General features: G+C 35.6%; 1 protein-coding gene across 8 annotated transcripts in view; it reads left to right on the top strand.

Moving 5' to 3' along the window:
- The window catches only part of CACNA1C (calcium voltage-gated channel subunit alpha1 C), a 970,192-nt gene that overhangs the window by 216,990 nt on the left and 733,915 nt on the right, over window positions 1-19,287 (top strand). The window contains exon 1 of one of the 8 annotated variants that reach the window (XM_074194973.1): window positions 19-7,535. The exons of the other annotated variants lie outside the window; for them this stretch is intronic. The gene's annotated coding sequence lies outside the window, so the exon portion shown is untranslated. Of the gene's footprint in view, window positions 1-18; window positions 7,536-19,287 lie in introns of those variants that run through there. 8 annotated transcript variants of the gene reach the window in all.

The following is a 19,287-nucleotide window of genomic DNA, read 5'->3' as shown; positions in this document are numbered from 1 at the left end:
TAATTATTAAATGTCTGAGGCTGGATTTGAACTCAGATACTCCTGATTCCAGGGCTGGTACTCTATCTACTACACCACCTAGCTGCCCCATTCTCTTAGGATATTTCAATGTTTCTTTTATGATATCATATTTAAGTCTTGAACCTTCTAAGCAGTTCTGTTTGATTTTAGGGATTCTCCCTGCAAATCCTCAGAAGACTCCAGAAACAAACTTTGCCAAATACTTAATGAATTGTCACTACTTTGTGACTGCTCTGTCACTAATTAACAGTGCTTTGCCATACATGTATCTGTTTCCTCATCTCCTATATCATGGTAGCTCCATCCTATTCTCTTATTCAGAAGCAAGTAAGATGCTTAGGGAATATATTTTAACTGCCCTAAAAGTCAAAGTGAGAACAATCAATACTGGGTAAGTCTATTTCAATAATAAGACAGGAAACTCGGATTTTATTCTTCTAGTGCCCAAGTGGCTTCCTGGCAGTAAGCAAGACCCTTAAGGAGGTGTATCTTCTTAGATACCATAGTGTAAATTACGTATAGGTATAATAGTATCTTAATGGAAAGAGTTAATGAGAGTCCCTTAACATAACCAATGGGGACAGCAGAACCCATTACTTCTTTGTCAGATTTTTCTCCTCACTAGCCACCATACTTTCTCCTTCTATCTATCCTGAAAATTTCTTTCCTTTAGAGTAACTCAGGGGGATTTTAGAACAAAAACAGTCATATTGTCCCCAGAATGTTGCTTTTAAAAATCACATATTTCAGGAAAGGTTAGAAGAGCCCCAGAACTTTCCTCTGTGTCATTCTTCCAATGGAAAATAAACATCAGTACAGTTATCTCCTACCTGATTCAACCTGTCTGTGAATCTTCCAACCTCTTCACCTAAATGGGAATTCATGAGATAAAGAAGGTCTTTAGTTTTTCTAGATTAGCAGTAATTACCCTTAGTACAAAATCTGATTGTTCTACAACTTGTGGGCCTCTAGAGGTATTCCAGTGATCTGCCTTTTTGGGGTGGGGTAGGGTGGAATGGTGTTCTATGTTAATGAAAATTAAGCATATTCAGAGATAGGCTAAGTAGTTCACAAGTATATATGTGAGTGTCTGTGTTTTGGGGTGGACAAAGATGATAAGACTCCCACACAGACTGAAATCCCCAGATAATGGAATGATTTAAAAGCTTATATAGATCAATTGAGTTCTCCAGCAGCAAGAGCCCACTCTCAGAAAGCCATTTTCAAGGACCTTTGGGATTCAGCATAAGAGGTTTGCACTGATTGACTTTCACATACAGACACTACCAAGATCTACATGTGAAATGCAGTCATTCTGAATACTCTGAAGTTTTAAAAAAAGAGAACTTTGAGAAAAGAAATATATATTTCAAAGTTTTATAAATAAAATTATTTTATTTGAATCAGGATTTGCTTTTTTGGTAGTGGAGTTTTGTATATGACTGATTGTAGTATGACAAAGAATATAGCAGTACTCAAGGCCAATGTGTGTTTGTATAAATTGTAGCTTCCGTCAGAAGTTAACCATTACTCTAGAGCCTTAAACATAAAAATTGTGCTGTTGTTTAAGTCTGAAGAATAACTAGACTTAGGCAAAATGGTGGGAATAAATTGACTGTTACTTTCCACTGCCCTGGATGCCCCATCCATCACGTTGAACTTAATACCCTTTCTGCCCTTGCTCTTCTTCCCTGGTGGTCTCACTCCCAGTGGGATTACCTGCTCTGATCTGCAGGCTAGGATTTTGCCCTCAGCTGCCCAGTGCTCATCCCTGCTATGCTCTTATTCTTTGTCTTGATACTCAACTATTTGTCCATTCCAAGGTGAGAGCTAGCTAATCCTATCAATGTAATGGTGCTAATGGACCAAGTGGGAGAAGGACTCCAGGGTTTTCCCTGATTTGAAAAAAAAAGCTTTCTGGAGACACTATGCCTGCCTTTTCAGTCAAACCCATATGAGTGACTCTAATGAGAATCTTAGGTCAGAGAGCTGAGGAAAGTGGCTTGGCAGGTAGTCATGGTGAAAAGAGATTTGGGGGCAGCTGGAGCCTTTCTGTCTCCCTTAGATCACCTATATAGAGCACCAATGTTCTGATTTTTCAGAGCAATTGACATTAGGAGCAAATATCAATAAAGTGAACTTAGTTGTATTTTTTCACAACCTAACAAAGCTGCTTAAAAGATTGTATGCAAGATTTTAAAAACTATTATGTTTTTAAATTGCCAAAACATCCCCAATTTGGATTCTACTCCTGAATCCAGCTCCTGAATAAGGAGACCACTTCTTTTTTTCTGCCAATGTCACTGGTTGACTATACTTTCAGTTTTCATTAGACTGACCACCAATAGCCTTAATTAACCAGTAGACTGCAGTGTTCCATGAAGGCAGGGCTAGAACCTTAGGTAGAATCTGTCTCCTTCAGTGACTACACAGTAGGTTGGATACAATAAGCACTTATTAAAGATTTGTCAAATTTGTTTCTCGAAGCATGTATTTGCAGTGAGCATGAGGTACAATAGCTCAGTTGATACTGGACATTGGATGGTGGGATTCCTCGTCTTACACAATGACTCTTGAGAAAGTTGTAGAGAGTTGAGAAAGAAATGTTTAGATGGACTCTGGAACCTGGAACAAATCTGAAGTCATAGTGTGTGTGTGTGTGTGTGTGTGTGTGTGTGTGTGTGTGTGTGTGTGTGTGTTTATGTATCTGTATCTATATCTATATTATATATTCTATCCATAATAATCTGCCCCTTGTGAGAGTTTCTGTATGATGAGAGTTTCTGTATGAATTCTCTAAGAGAGAATTTAAGGTTCTAAGATAATTGCGGTGGCCTGACTATGTTGGTCTAGGATTTTCCTCTACCCAAGTTGGTGGAATATTTTCTAGAGGAGAATCAGTTTGAAGACATTAGAATGGATCCACACTGAGATTTTCAATATGCAATAACTACTAGAGTTGCAGAGCTGATTTTCTTAGAAGCTGAAAAGAGAGATAGTGAACCAGATGAGATTTCATAGTTGGAGTGACTCTAATAGTGTGACTCAATTCTTGTGTAACTTCCATTTTTTTCTGGATGACTTTCCTTATGTATTGCTATGTTCTCCTGGAGTAGGGAGGAGCTTGAAGCAGGCACATCAACTAGTGCTACTGCAATAGTCAATGTATAAGGTGATGTGGGTCTGTTCTAGAGTGGTAGTGTCAGAGGAGAGAAGGGAGTATTTCTGAGAGATATTGGAGCTGAGGAGTTAAACTCTCAAGTGAAATTTCTCATGTCATTTTTTTCCTTCCTAAGAATAAAAGAAGACAGTTCTGGGAAGAAAGCAGAGTAAGAAATAATCCAGCAGTAGTTCTCCCTTTTACCCTCTCAAATAAATAAGAAGCCCCCAAATGCAGCAAATTCTAGATAGTAATTCAGTGACAGAAAGAAGAAAATGTTAAGACCCCACCATAGCATAATTATTACATATAAATTAACTAAACCAAATCAAAGACTGTTCTTGGCACTCTGACCCCTGACTATGTCTCTCAACCCATATAACTAAATTGGCCAGGAGAATCCTTGTACCCTCTATGGCAGTTGCAATTTTAGGTTCTGACTTTTGGAATTAACCTTTTGTGAGTGTCCAATGGGAAACTAAAGCATTTAAAAATACTTGAATCCAACCAAAGAACTGGTTATCAATGACTAAGATTATAGATAATTCTTACTGAACCTGGCTGCCTTCATCAAAAATTAGCACTCTAGGGAATGGATTCTAGGGAATACTAGCCTAGGGAAGGAGTAATAAAGAACTGGAAGGAAAACAAAATTTCTTGGAAAGGGGAAATATAAATTAATGCCATTGAAATAGTAGAATGGATGGGGAAGACAAGGAACATAAGATATAAGCTCTTGATAGGAAAAGAGAAGAGCAAAAAAAAAAAAAAAAACCAAACCATGCAACAAAGGAGATGATGAAAAGAGTAATGGGAAAGATAGGAAGTTTGGGGGGAGATGTGTTCAGATTAACATAAGGAGAGCAAATGATAAATATTAAGTGGGGACTTTAAAAAGAGAGTGAAATATATTTTCATATAATTTATTATATGTTTTTCTACTATTTTCTATCTATTATTTTACATATTATATATATATCATATTTTTCTATATATGGAATAAAATAAAACCATAGCCATATATCCATAAATGTGAATGGATTAAATTCCCTAATAAAAAGGAAGAGAATGGATAAATACATTTTTAAAAATAGTTTGCTTGTAAACACAGGTCACATTTTTCAAGAAAATGTGCATATAGAATGAAAACTATTTCAATTCAGGAGTCAATAAAAACATTTGTTGAAATCATGATCTCAGAAAAAGGCAAATAAACATTTGAACAATATCAAGAGGCACAAATGCAGAAAACTGCATTATGCTTAAGGGACTCATTGAAAAATGATAATATTAAATAAATATATATATTCCATATGGCTTATCACATAGGTTCTTTAAAGAAAATGGTGCCTCCCCTATTAGAATGTGAGCTCTTTGAGGGAAGGGACCATGTTTTACCATTGATTATATCAACAGTAAATACAATTCAGTGGTACATGGTAAGTTTTTAATAAATACTTGTTGATCACTGACTGTTTGATATAGACACAACTACAAAGCATTTTTTAAAAAATAAAGGGAGACTTTAATAATTAGAGAAATATTTACCTTTAATCATTTGGTAATGCCAATAAAATAAGTTAATTTATTGATAAGTTAATTCTTCCCAAACTTCTGAAATTAAAGATTTAGTGTTGTACCATTCAAATTATATAGGGAATACTTTAAGAATTAGACAAAACACTAAAGAAGTTTATTTATATCTGGAATCTTCTTATTTATATCTGGAATCTAAATATCTGAAATCTTTCATTAAGATTTAATTGATAAGTTAATTTCATTAAATGAAAGTTATTCTGGTCTGGGCTGACTCATATTGGTCTCCCTGGTAATTTAGACTTGTTACAGAATGAAATAAGCACTGGTAGGTTATTCAATAGTTAACAAAAGGAGATTTACTTAGTCATAGAAAAAGAAAGATATTTAACAAAAAGTTATTGAGAATCCTTTGAATTAATTCATCTGAGCAAAACTACATTATCCAAACATTTGAGAACTCCTCAAACATCTCATGGTTACATTCCACTCAGGAAGTGATGTCAACAGTTTGAGTGTTTATTCTCCTGAGCCATCCAAGGTTTGTGGAATGTTTCATTATTTTTTAAGGAAAAACTAGCCTAATCCAGCAATGCTACTGCTAGGTTTATATATCCCAAAGAGATCATAAAAAAGGAAAAAGGATCCACGTGTACAAAAAAAATTTTAAATCTCTTTTTTTGTACCAAAGATTTGCAAATTGAGGAGATGCTCATTAATTAGGGAGTAGGTGAACAAGTTATGGTATATGAATGTAATAGAATACTGTTATACTATAAGAAATGACATCCAGGCCGAATATAGGAAAACCTAGAAAGATTTACATGAACTGATGCTGATTGAAGTGAGTGGAACCAAGAAAACATTATATACAGTAACAGCAACATTGTGTGATGATCAACCATGATAGACTTGGCTATTGTCAGCAAGACAATAATCCAATGATTTCTCTCTCATCACACCCAATTTGGATCAAGGTACAACATGGAAACAAAGTAAAGACCGACAGATTGTTTTCTGTGGGGGTGGGGGGAAGTAAGATTGGGGAGGAAAATTGTAAAACTCAAATATCTTTAATAAAAAATTAATTTAAAAAAGGCAATAATCCAACAGAATTCCAAAAGACTTGTGATGGAGAATGCTAACTGCATCCAGAGAATGAGTTATGGAATATAAATGCAAATAAAAGCATTCTATTTTTGCTTTTAAAAATTTGTTTTTTTTCTTGTTGTTTTTCCCTTTTGTTTTGTTTCTTCATTGGGTAATGTGACTGCACATGTATAAACTAAAAAGAAAGAAACAAAAGCTAGTTTAAATTGGAAGGGGGCGGGAGGTAGGAGAGGTTAGTGTATTGGTCCTATCATTTTCCATCCCTTGGTGGGAATGTCCTCAAGATTTTCTGGATGTTCTGCCACTAAAATGACTTTATGGTTGGTCATCCCTGATCTCCATTGTTTAAGAATACTGATATAGGCAGCATTCAAGGAATAAGAAAGAAGATCAAAACCAAAAAATATAACAAAAACAAACCAAAATGTTGTAACAGCTCCTTAAAAGAAAGATTGAATGTGGGAAAGTTCTAAGTCTAAACAATAAAATCTATGTAGTGAATGATGTCAAATATTTGCATTTCATAATGAATCTCTCAGTACTAAAAAGGTAATGATAAGTAGTAACAGCACTAGGCAAAACAGGAGTATTGTAAAACTGATGACATTGCCTTCACAGTCTTATCACAGGTCAGTATCATGTTGTGGGTGATACCAAATCTTTCTGGTTCACAGTGGATCTTTCAATATAAAAAGATGTAATATAATACAAAATAAGCATATGGATACAATAGATGTAATAGACATAAAGATACAATACAATATAATATAAGCAGGAGCAGTACCAGAAGCATTAGAGTTATAGTAAAGATGATGTCTCTTCTTGCAAAGTTACCCATAGCTATCACAGGTAAGGGAGAATTACCTTATCCCATCATCCCCTTTATATTCTCTGACCAAGCTTCCAGATCCCCTTTTCCCTGGGGCTCCTGAGGAGAGAGTCAAATATAAAATATTTGTTTTATGAGAGGTCCCTGGGAATTTTCTCTTCCCTCTATAGAGACTAGTTAGACATTTTTACCTTCCCTTTGTAAACTCCTTTCCAACAATAGCACTCCTTGATTCTCCAAGCCTTCCCTAGGGAGGAGTGGTACAATGAACATTGAACACTGTACTAGTGGCAATGAAGAGAAGTCAATCAGTAATCATATTACAGTAAGCAACAGGCTACAATCGATCTGTCTTTTGCCACTGCTCATGTCATTGCCAACTTTTATGTCCCAGATTACCACTAATGCTAGGAGCCAATTTTCTTCCCATTGTCTGCCATCTCTGGCATGGCATCTCTGCCTGCTTCCATTTCAAGAGACTGAGTCTGTGTTCACTGCCTACTGCCCCTTGGGTTAGTGCTCTTGTTTCTACTGTTCTTTGATCAGAATTGCTGGGGTCCGTACCCACTGCCAGGGTCACTTGCTACCCTCTGTGCCAGTACAGAAAACTGCTACTATTAGGCCTGAGCTCTTGTGTAATATACTGGAACAGAATATTGTTGTCGGTACGAGTACTTTGGTACTGTTGCCTTCTGACTTGACCCCTTAGTAAGACAAACCTTAGCTTACCTTATGAAGAATGTTGCTGGGAACTTTCAATGCCACTGTATTTCAGTATTTGCAGTAGTATTTGGTGCTGTTTCTACTGGGGCCTGATTTTTCTCCTTTGCTGAGTTCAAGGGGCAACCCACAAAGCAACCAAGCCGAAGACCCACCTAGGTCAGTTCACATGCTCTATTTCTCATGTGCAAAAAATGATCATCTTGGGTTGGGGAACTACTCAATTCTGTGCTTTTTAGGGGATCCTCACTGAAAGAATAAAAATTTCCAGAGCAAGAATTCCTAGTTTTGGGGGTAAGGGTGGACATTTTTAAAACTGATGCAGTACCAGTGTCTGTCTTTGGACAGTTAAATAAATGAGTATATAATTGGCACATTTGTCTATATCCCCAATTCCAGAAATGCCTCTTTGCTCCCTGGAGGAAATTAGCATTGCCTTTTCAAATGTCTTCCTCAAGTGATTTACACCAAAATCTATGTGTCAAAATTGTGGTTGGCTTTAAAAATTCAAATTAAAAACAAGCAAATGAGACTATTTCTTTGGTTCAGTTATTAGAAAAATCACAAAGTTTTAAGATTCTTTCATGATTTATATTCTCTTGTTGTTGGGGTCCCTCATGACATGGTTGAACATGTATATAGGAGAAGTACCAGTTGACTGGATTTTCACTGTTAAGGATCCTGAGATGATGAAGGGCAGTGTCAATTTTTTGTCTTTCAAATACCATGGAAGAAGAGGTTGAGCCATCAAGATTAGGTTGTATATCTAGGTCTGTAAATACCTGGGGATGACATCCTCCAAGGCTTGACTGAACAATTTTAAGTATAGATGCATCAAATAGCATACCAACGGAGTTCTTAAAATAAAAGTCAAATTTTAAAATGTCATTGTCAAAGACAGGGTAGAGTGGGTAGGTGATATATAGCCAGAAGAAACCCTGCATGTAGAACTTAATTCCTTAGTGGACCTGGAGCCTGAGGCCCAAGTTCTAGGCCTTATCAGCATATTCATTGCACAGAATGTCAGGGTTCTGTAGTAAACAGTTTATAAAGCACTAATCTATTAATTCAATTATGGTGAAGTAAATGGTTCCATGCTCAGATCAAGATTCTTCCCATGCAATCTGTGTCCAACTTACTTCAATAGAATTCAATTTTCTCCTAGCCATCTGTCAAATGAGGGGAAAACAACAACAAAACAACTTGACAGGTAGTCATTTTACAAAGATATTGAACAAATATCTACAAAGGACTTTTGGTTATTGTCATTTGTAGATTTTTTTTTTCATATGGGTCAATTGAGATTTCAATTAGCTAGGATTCCAGAGTATGCCTCTGTCTCTAGGTGGTATCAAGTGTAAATCAGTAAAAATATTTTACCAGAAGTTTTACAACATAGAACAAATGCAAAACTTATTATACTCCTCAGCTCCCATATCCACTGCTCATCCTAAGTTTAATTATTGTATAAGTATAGAAAAGTCTTTTGTCACCATGTCATTGAAATCAAGAATTGACAAGATTTCAGGGTCTTGACTAAGTCTAAGAGATCTCCCAATTCTGATGGATTTTCCTGTTATTTTTGTAACTACTGGAGAGTGAAGATTAATGGTTCCTCATTTTCCAGTTATTTGGGCCTTATCAAGCAAAGAATCTAAGTCATTTCTGCTCCTGTTTTTTTGTTTGTTTTTTGTTTTTAATAATTAGTGTTCTATTTTTTTATAATTACATGTAAATCAACATTCATTATTTTATAAGATTTTGAGTTTCAAAATTTTTTGCCCTCCCTCCTTCCCCTCCAAGATGGCAAGCAATTAGATATAGGTTATACATGTGCAATTATGTAAATATATTTCCATATTAGTCATGTTTTGAAAGAAGGAACAGAACAAAAGGAAAAATCCAAAAAAACTCCCCAAAACAAAAATAGGAGCTTTTGATTTGAATTTAAACACCATAGTTTTTTTTTTCCTGAATGTGGATAGCATTTTCCATTATGAGGTTTTTGTTCCAGGTTTTTGTGCTGAGAATTTAAGTGTTTGTGTGTGTGTGTGTGTGTGTGTGTGTGTGTGTGTGTGTGTGTGTGTGCTAAAATTCACTGAGGATGAAAAGAGAAAACTTACAAAAAGTCAGATTTTGATTTATCAGTACTCAGGGCTTTTGCAAGTAATTTGGGTAATCTACATAATGTGAGAAAGAAGTTCTTGTCAAAAAGGAGTCATTGAAAAGAGAAAGGTGGCAACAGTATTATAGAAAGAAGAATACAGGCAATTCTCTTGTTTTCTCCTTGATGTGAACTCCTGTTGCAGTTCTCTTTGCTTTTACTGATATTTGGGAAGATTCTAAATGGTGCTGCAGAATTATGACCAACTTCAAATATACTTAATTCTTATGGTTGCCCTCCTTTAGGGATCCCTAGATAGCATCAAGATATTTGGGCATCTTCTTGGTAACTGGAGAATAACCTACTTTTTTTTTTCAGAAATGAAGGTCATAGAATAGGAAAAAACTTTAGACATTAGCTAAGGGGTTCCCTTATTTTTTCTTAAAGTGCAGGTCTCATTATCATCATCATCATCATCAACACACACACACACACACACACACACACACACACACACACACACCATTCAATAAACCTTAGTGACTTCCTGTTGCCTTTAGGAATAAATACAAAATCTTTTGTTTGGCAAAGTCTTATTCTTTTCTATTTTTCTTCTTATACCATATTCCCTGACATGTACTCTTCAGTTGATGACACCATCTTCTTGCATATTCCACAAACAAGATCCTCCATCTTTTTTTTACCAGGCAAAATGATTAAGTGACTTGCCCAAGGTCACACAGCTAGGCAAGTATTAAGTGTCTGAGGCCAGATTTGAAATCAGGTCCTCCTGAATCCAGAGCTGGTGCTCTAGCCACTGCACTCCCTAGCTGCCCCCAATCCTCTATCTTTTTATTCTGGGCATTTTCTCTGACTCTTCCACTCCTGGTACACTTGCCCTTCTCATCTCTAACCTACTGGCTTCTTTTAAGTTCCAACTAAAATCCCACCTTCCACAGGAAGCCTTCCCCATGCCTTCTCAATTCTAGCACCTTCCCTCTGTTGATAATTTATATTTCTCCTTTATATGACTTGCTTGGTATACATTCGTTGGTATGCTGTCTTCCCCATTAGACTGTAAGCTCCTATCTTTTGCCTTTTTTGTATCTCTGATGTTTAGTATAGTTCTTGGCACATAAAAGACATTTAATAAAGACTGATTGATTTTATAGAGAGGGAAAACTAAGAGCCAGTGATGTGAATGATTTACTCATATGGTCAATAGTAGAGCCAGTTCCCTAGACTTCAGATTCAGAGCCTCTTTCACACACCAAGTAGAACAATGACAGCTAGTCATTTTTTTTTTTTTTGCTGATCTCTCTAGTCTCTTTCCTTGTTGTTAGCAATGATTATCTCAAGTATGTGAAGACTTTGCCTAGCAGAATGGGTGGATGAGAATGATTTGTTCCCTGGGTCATGAAGGTGGATCATTCCTTAGCTAGCCACCAAACTACACAGAAAATAGTTTCTTAGAAGATTTTGTTGAAGAAATCTTGATTCTAAAATCACCAAACTCAATCCACTGACCTGTCCTTAAGGGCTCGAACATATCCTTTTGGGAAAACTTAGTTTAATCCCATCAAACTTCCTCAGTATCAGTTTGTTGTTAATGAGTTGCCTCAGTCATTGAATTGGGGTTTTCTTGGCAATGATACTGGAATGTTTTGCCATTTCCTTTGCCAGTTCTTTTCATAGTTGAGGAAGCTGAGGCAAACAGGGTGAAGTGACTTGTGCAGGGTCACACATCTGAGACTCAGATTTGAACTCATGAAAGTGAATTTTTCTGATTCCAAGCCAGTAGTTTACCCTCAGCACTGCAGAGCTGCCCTTAGTATGAAAGATAAGCCCATAATGTCTTTGTTATTGTTATCACCGTTATAGTCATCATTATCATCATCAAATATGCATTGATCACCTACTGTGAATGGGATCAGTCTATGAATGAAAATTAACCAAAGATAGGAAATGTTCATTCATTTATTTTCCCTATTTAGAATATAAACTCTTGAGGGTTGGAACCATGTCATTTATTTTTGCATCTCTTATCAACCCTGATCTCAGTGTATTACACATAATAGGTGTTTATTAATTTATTTTTAAAAGTACCTTGTGTTGTGCAAGTTATGAAGGCAGTGCAAGTTCATTCTTTATCTGTCTGTGAGTTTACAATTTTGAACAAAAGTATTCATGAGCAGATATTGGGACATGGATTCACATGAAGCAGCAGAACACCAGTCTAACCAGTCTAAGCAGATTGAACTGCCAGCTCTGATTACACAGATGATCTTCTTGCTTCCCCCTAAGTGTACAGTTTCTCTAAGAGATAGCAATTCTTTTGAAGATGGAAAAAATGGTTTCTCTCCACATCCCCACATTACCCCAGGAAAACTGAGCCATTTGACAAATAGAGGTTATCTTATGCACCTGGGCTATTGGGCAATCTGGCAGAGGGGACTCCCTGAGTCAGAGTTGTGAGTACTAGTTGTGAGATGAGATTTTTAGGGCCAATAACATTGAGAGAAGAACTAGAGTTCATTTGTACCCCGTGGAAAATTTTCAGCTGGCTTCTGGAGTCTGGGGCTTTGAATTGGTTTTATAATTCAAAAATTGGGCTTATTTACCACTAAGAAAAGCCTTCAGTGACACAATGCAAATTGCCTCACCTTCATGGCACTATTCCAGACTCAAGTGTATTATTCCATCAGAGACCAAAGTCCCCCCCCCCCCCCCCCCCCGGGACTCTTGGCTGGTTCAGTTGTCTTGTTATAAGTAGGTTTCAGGGAAGAGAGCGCTGGGTTTGAAGGAAGGTCTGGGTTGAAATCCCAGTGCTGATACTTAGGAATGCTGTGATCCTGCAGGAGTCTGAGAGCCTTGGTTTCCTCAACTTGGCTTTGCTTTCTTTAGGGAAGATTGTTATTTTTCACTCTAGGAATAAGGAGAGACAGATGGGAATGCTAGTTTGCATGCTGAAGATGTTTTTTTCCCCTTAACTGTTTGGAGTCGTATCACAACTGATTATGTCTTTAGTCATCGCTGAACTTATCCATAAAAATGGGTATGACAATGCTGATATCATATCTTGTGGAGAAAAGGGAGCAAAGAAATCTTGGAATGATAACACATTGGGAAGAAGGCTGAGAAGATGAATAGAATCCAGTATTTAGATTAGAAAGAACCTTTATGAATTCTCATTTCATATTAGGAAATGTTAAATGTCAAAGATGTGAAATGTTTTACTTAAGGCTACATAAGTAGTAAGTGTTAGAGCTGGGATATGAAACATAGTGTCCTAATTGTAATTCCATTCCTTTTTATATAAGACCCCCAAGTAAAAAGCTTGAGACAGAACCTGAGAGACCACGTATTATAATGGAAAGAACATGGGACTGGGAGTCAAGAGATCTGTGTTAGAATCCTAGTTCTAATATGTGCTAACTGTATGATAGTTCAAGTCTTTACATTTGTCAAGCCTCAGTTTCTACATCTGTAAAAGGGGAAATTCATTTGTTCAATGCCTCAGAGTTATGATGAAGAGAGACCCTAGTAAATGTTAAAACACTATATAATTATGAGCTGCTAGAGTAGGAATAAAGTTATATTCCTATGAAGTGAGAGAGGCTGCTCAGATGTGAGGATGTGAATCTGGCACAAACCATGAGGATGGGATAGAACTGAGCAGGAGGGAAACAAAAATAATTAGAAGAAAGTTGGAAGAGAGGAATGAAAATTTTATGCTGGGATGAATGAGTGGAAAAAGGATTTATTAAATTCTTATTATGGGCATAACAATAGGCAGCTAGGTGATGAGTTGCTATAACAGCAAGAACTCATTTTCCTGAGTTCAAATCTAACCTCAGTCACTTAGTAATAGTGTGACCCTGGGCAAGCTACTTCACCTTATTTGCCTCAGTTTCCTCATCTATAAAATGATCTGGGGAAAGAACTAGCAAACTACTCCAGTAACTTTGCCAAGAAAATGCTAAATGGGACCACAAAGTGTCAGACATGACTGAAAAATGACTGAAATGAACTGCTTAGTGGTGGTAGTGGTGGTGGTGGTGAGTACTCCTATACAAAAGTTGCTTAACTTGATGATGACTACAGGAGCCAGACAGAAAGCAGAATCAGTGGATCCTATTCATGGAACTCTTGGACAGGAAAATATCACCTCCAATTTTTGGAATTCTTAGCTCCCTTCAGAACTGAGTTTAATTACCACCTTCTACAAGTCTTATTTGATCTCTTTCTCTCCTCTTCCCATTCTTAGTGTTTCTCCCTGCTGAAATAATGTTGTATATGTTGCATATGCTTTACATTTACTTATCTGTGCATATGTTGTTCCCTCATTCCCTCTATAGAATGTTAGGTCCTTGAGTGTATTTTTTTTGTTTTTTTCTCCCCCTTTTTAATACAGGGCCTAGCTCATGCTTGGTTTATAGATTGTCTTTAAAAATATTTGTGGAAAAATTGTAAAACTCAAAATAAATAAAATCTTTAATTAAAAAAATTGTGGAATAGAATTGAGCTAGGACCATAACTAGAGATGAGTGAGGATCATAGATCATAGATTATTCTAATCCTTTCATTTTACAAGTGAGCAAACTGAGCCTGAGATATTGTGAGAGAACTCAGACTACACATCTCATTTCTGTTAATTTTTTGGTCCTCACACACAATGAATGTCAATGAGTCCAGATAAATGATCTCTAATTATGTGTTACCACCTCAACCTCCAAATCCAGCACAGTTTAAAAATGCCTACAATCATCTGAGTTCCTTGGGATTAAATTGTGCTATTGAAGAATCAAGATTAAATGTTGGGGCTGGAAAACGTATAAAGTCCAGAATTCTAAAGGGACTATTTTAGAGACTGATAGATTTGTAATTGGCAGTTTTAAAAAGTGAAGAAAAGTGCTGTAGTTTGTATGTGAAGGAAGAAGACACTTTAATTCAGAAATAAAAATACTATCTGACATATTTGATTACCTGCTGGAAGGGGTGCTTAGGGAAAAGAATGTTGTGCCACCTTTCAAACCAAGAAAATAAAACTGATATTTCTTTTGTGAACTAGAGATGTTAATCCTTTTCAGTCTTATAATTCTTTTATATTAATATTAAAAAATAGTATTTTCCCAACTAAAAATCATGACTTTGTTTTGACAGAAAGACATACATTTTGCAATTAAAATATGCTTATTTTCTTCAAAGCAAGCATGTTTTAGATGTCCATTATACAAAGAGGAAATAGAGGATGTGACACTACATCTTCTGTGGTGACAGAAGAGTTAACAAGTGTTTGTTAGTAAAAGTTTGTGTGATTATTGGATGAAAGCAGCTTTTTGCATATTATACTAAGCCTAGCATAATTTTTCAGTCTTAGAAATGCAAGATTTCCAGCCTTCTGTTCTTAAAAGCTTAGTAGAGGGTGTGTGTGTATCTGTGTGTAAAAACAATTTGAGTTCACATTTATATAGAGCTTTAATGTTTTCAAGACATTTTCTTTCACAACAGCCCAGTGAGGCAAGAAGCCCTTTTGAGGTGGGTAGTAGACATGTGTGTGTTGTGTAATCTGTCTTGTGGAGGACGAAGTATATGCTGCCACTTTGCTCTTGGTTCCCCATTCTATGCATAATTCTTTATTGTCTCACCCACTCTGTGACCTTTGGTGAGCCATGCAGCTTCTGTCTTTGTTTTCCCATGTGTAAAATGAAGGTGTTCATGCTTGCTAGGTAATAAAGCAGCTGGTGAGCCTCAGGTGCATGAAAAACACAATTATTGTCATTACTATTATTTGTTATTTCAAATTCACTCTCTTCTAAGTGTAGTCTCCTGAAGAGTTTATATATACTAAGAGATTTTAAATCTAAAAGAAGTTGTGGATACAGTTTTGGGAAGGAATGTTTTAAATTCTTTTTTTAGCTATTACGTATCAATATTCTAGGGAAGTGAAGAGACAATGATGATTTCCAAGGCCTAAAAAAAGGCATAAATGCCTCTTGATGTTGGGCATCATATGTTATGATCCTGGAGTTTAGAGTTAGTGTGACTCATCCTGGGCAGGACAAGCAAATAGTTATGGTAGCTAGGGTAGAAAGGCAGAGGTAATGCCATTTTTTTTTTGATGAGGCATGACAAGACACATGGTCAAAACATCCCTCCACAAACTGGGAAATCATCCCAGGCTTTGGGGGAAACCAGGTGGTTGAAACTACATGAGATGCAGCTACAGGAAGAAAAGGGGCTGGCCATGTGGTGCTAAAAAGACCTGAGGTACTAATGTTTGAACAGTCAAGAGAAGACTGAAGCTGGTTACCTGGCAACTGTCCCCCCCGCCCCATTACACATTATCCTCTTAGGCTGTATTTTATCCTATGTCTCCTCTCTTCCTTTTATCATCAAGATTATTCTCGTTGTTCATTTAAATCAAATTTTGCCTATCTGAAAGGTTTGGGAGTGGAGTAGAATGGGGCATGTGTCACATAATATGATTCTCCCTAGAAAAACCACAGAGCTCACAGAATCAAAGAAAACATTTTAGGTGTGACCAGGTCTACTCTAAATGGCAGTCTTATAGCAGGTCTCTAGGTGACACAGGTAGAATCTGAAGCCCAGTGAGAGATCATTTACTGGAGCACTTCCTCACTTCCCCACTGTGTTTGCTGCTGCCACTCTCATTCCGTGTCTGCTGTTGATAATGTTGTTTTGGAGCCTCCACTGGTGCCATTTTGGGGTCTGTTGTTTATATGCTATCAAAATGAGAGATACACACAAAAATAAAATAAAAGTTGCAAAATTTATTATGCAAAAAATCAAGGGTAGTAATCATGATCTTAGAAAAAAATCAAAACTACAATTGATTCAATCAAAAGTGAAAAATGGGGAAATTATACCATATGTCAGCAATATTATTCAGTATTGTTTTAGACCATTTAAAATAATTAAATAGTATAAAATAACAAGAGTATACCTGTCAAAACAGAAACAAGAACTATTTAAACATAAAACACGTTTTATACTTACAAGTAAGATTTAAATAATTGAAGTAATATTTATTGTTCATGCATAAGTAAAGGCAATATAATAAAACAATGACAATTTTACTTAACTAATCTATTTAATGCCATCCCAATTGAATTACTAAAGATTATCTTGCTGAGGGAGAAAAAATAATAAAGTTCATTTGGAAGAACAGAAACAGGAATTTCAACAAGGTAAAAAGACATAAAGGAAGTGAATTCATGAGTATCAGATCTTAAAACATTTAAGATGAGAGCATTGTTGAAGTACAAAATAGTTAATTTTTTATCATTTTAAATTAAAATTGTGCTTTATAAATAAAAACCTTGCAGCCAAGAATAGAAGGAATGCAGAAAATTGAGAGGAAAAAACTTTCATAGATAATCTCTCATATAAGATGTGATTGGGTTGAACTATTCTGTGGTTTAGGAAATGATGAACTGGTTGGTTTAGAAAAATATGAAAAGACTTGTACTTATGAAGGAAGATCCTATTCACTTTCAGAGAAACATGACAAGTAGAAATAAACATAATATAGTCTTAAATACATACATATATATGAGTGTATGTATACATATGTGTGTCTGTTTATAGATATCTATATTTTATGTACATATTTATATATAAGTCTAGGGGAAGTTAGGGAGTAGGAAAAAAAAAAGTAAAGTATAAACTCCAAAGCATAGCAAAAAAGAAAACCCACAAGGAAGCAAAGAAAAACTAGGCAGCTTTGAAAACAATAAATAGTATTTATTATATAGGTTTTCTTGAAATGGAAATTTATTGTTGTGTGGTGAATCCTCTCATGCTCTGCTGTGTACAAGGTAATTTTTTTCTTTTCTCATTTTGTACTTAAGTTTTAAATAATTTCTTTAAATTTGCCAAAATTAAAAAAAAAACACTACACACTAGGGGAGCTCAGAAGAATATCCACATACTTCAGTGAACCGGGTCCTGTTGTCTAGTCTCTTCTGTTGTCTTCTGAGATCTGAGCAGGAGTCTGGTTCAGAGGTCTTTTCAGACAGTACTACTCAGAAAATATATCTCAGATGCTATCATTTCACTTTTGTATCTTGGGAGGGAGGAAAGGAAAGTGTCAGGGGAGTTAAATTATCATGTGTTAATGCCAAATGTCTGACATTGGAGCAGAATGGTGTCCATTTGCATAAAGGAAGTTTTCAGGTGATCCTCTTTCCAGGGTTGAATCAGTATTTGCATTTTCTGGTTCCAAAATCAAAGGAAGGTGGAAATAGATTAACAATATTGGCAAGACATGAATTTGTGCTAGGCATTTATTTGAAGAGTCATAATCTCTACAGGCTTATGTCCTAAATCATTGGCTCTAAAGAGGAGTATTGTTCCCTTTGGGAGACCCAGATGATCTTTTTGAATGCAGAAAGAAGCGATTTTCATTTATATGTTTCTAAATCTAAAAAAAGAAAGATAAAAATAAAAAAGAAATATATAAAGCTTTACATCACTATTTAATATTTTAATTTTCACTGGCACTCTCATATATATCAGAAAGTCATATCCCACATATGATGTATGAGGGGAAAGTAGGAATTCCACAACTCAGAGGTGTTGACAGTGAAACCTCATTTGTTTGTTTTAAGAATATTATGAACATTGTATGTTACTGTGGTTTACAAGTCCTGAGTTAAGTGGATTTACAGATTATATTATTAGTTTTCAGCTAAACTGGCTCTCACAAAATAAACAAATTGCTTAAAAAGATTCCTGCAAAGTTAAACCACAAATTGAAGACAATACAAATAATAAAGCATTAACAAAGAATAAGAAAATGGCAGAGTTGGCAACTAGTTTGCTCCTAGTAGCCACCATTACAAGATAAAAATGATGATTTGACAAGCAGTTGGCAAAAAATTGAAATTGTCAAGATTAATTGAAATAATGATTTATACCTATTATCACTAGTGATGAACCTTGCTCTAAGTATATAATGTACCTTGATTTAATAGCTAATTATGATAGCATGGAGCCATTACCAAATCACAAGAGATTTAAGAATTAATCTTTTGTTGCCAAAATGATGTGCTGTCACTTATGCAGGTATACATATCTGCAAACTTAACCCACTTAGCAACAGAATCTCCTGTTTAAAAATCTTATAAAGAGTTTTAGTAAATTATGAACCCATTTATTAACAATATGAAAATGGAATACCTTTCAATTACTTTGCAAGAATAGCTAATTGGGGGCAGCTAGGTGGCGCAGTGGATAAAGCATGGGCCCTGGAGTCAGGAGTACCTGGGTTCAAATCTGGGCTCAGACACTTAATAATTACCTAGCTGTGTGGCCTTGGGCAAGCCACTTAACCCCATTTGCCTTGCAAAAACCTAAAAAAAAAGAAAAAGAAAAAGAAAAAAGAAAAGAATAGCTGATTGATATCAGGCAATATGGAAATTTATTAGCTGAACTTCAAAACAAGCCTGTATATAATTGATAGATTGGATTGAAAAATGAGTACCAAAATTTAGTTAGGGCAGTCAGTAGACTTGTTTGGATCTACATATTTTTGAAAAGTACCATTATTTAGTTTTTTCCAGCTAGCAAAACTAAGAACCAAAATAAACTGCATTTAAAACAAGATGTTCACATTGCTGTATCATGAAATATTAATATGAGTTTAAAAATAATGAAACTTATTCAATCATACTTCTGTCATTCAATTTTTATTGATGTTCTGTATCAGTAGAATTAGGAATTATGACAATAATATTATTATAAAATATATTTTATATAATAACAAATAAAAACTATAAACTA

This window comes from Macrotis lagotis, chromosome 7, assembly GCF_037893015.1.
Source record: "Macrotis lagotis isolate mMagLag1 chromosome 7, bilby.v1.9.chrom.fasta, whole genome shotgun sequence".
Taxonomy (NCBI): Eukaryota; Metazoa; Chordata; class Mammalia; order Peramelemorphia; family Peramelidae; genus Macrotis; species Macrotis lagotis.
This window is presented reverse-complemented; position numbering and strand designations above follow the sequence as displayed.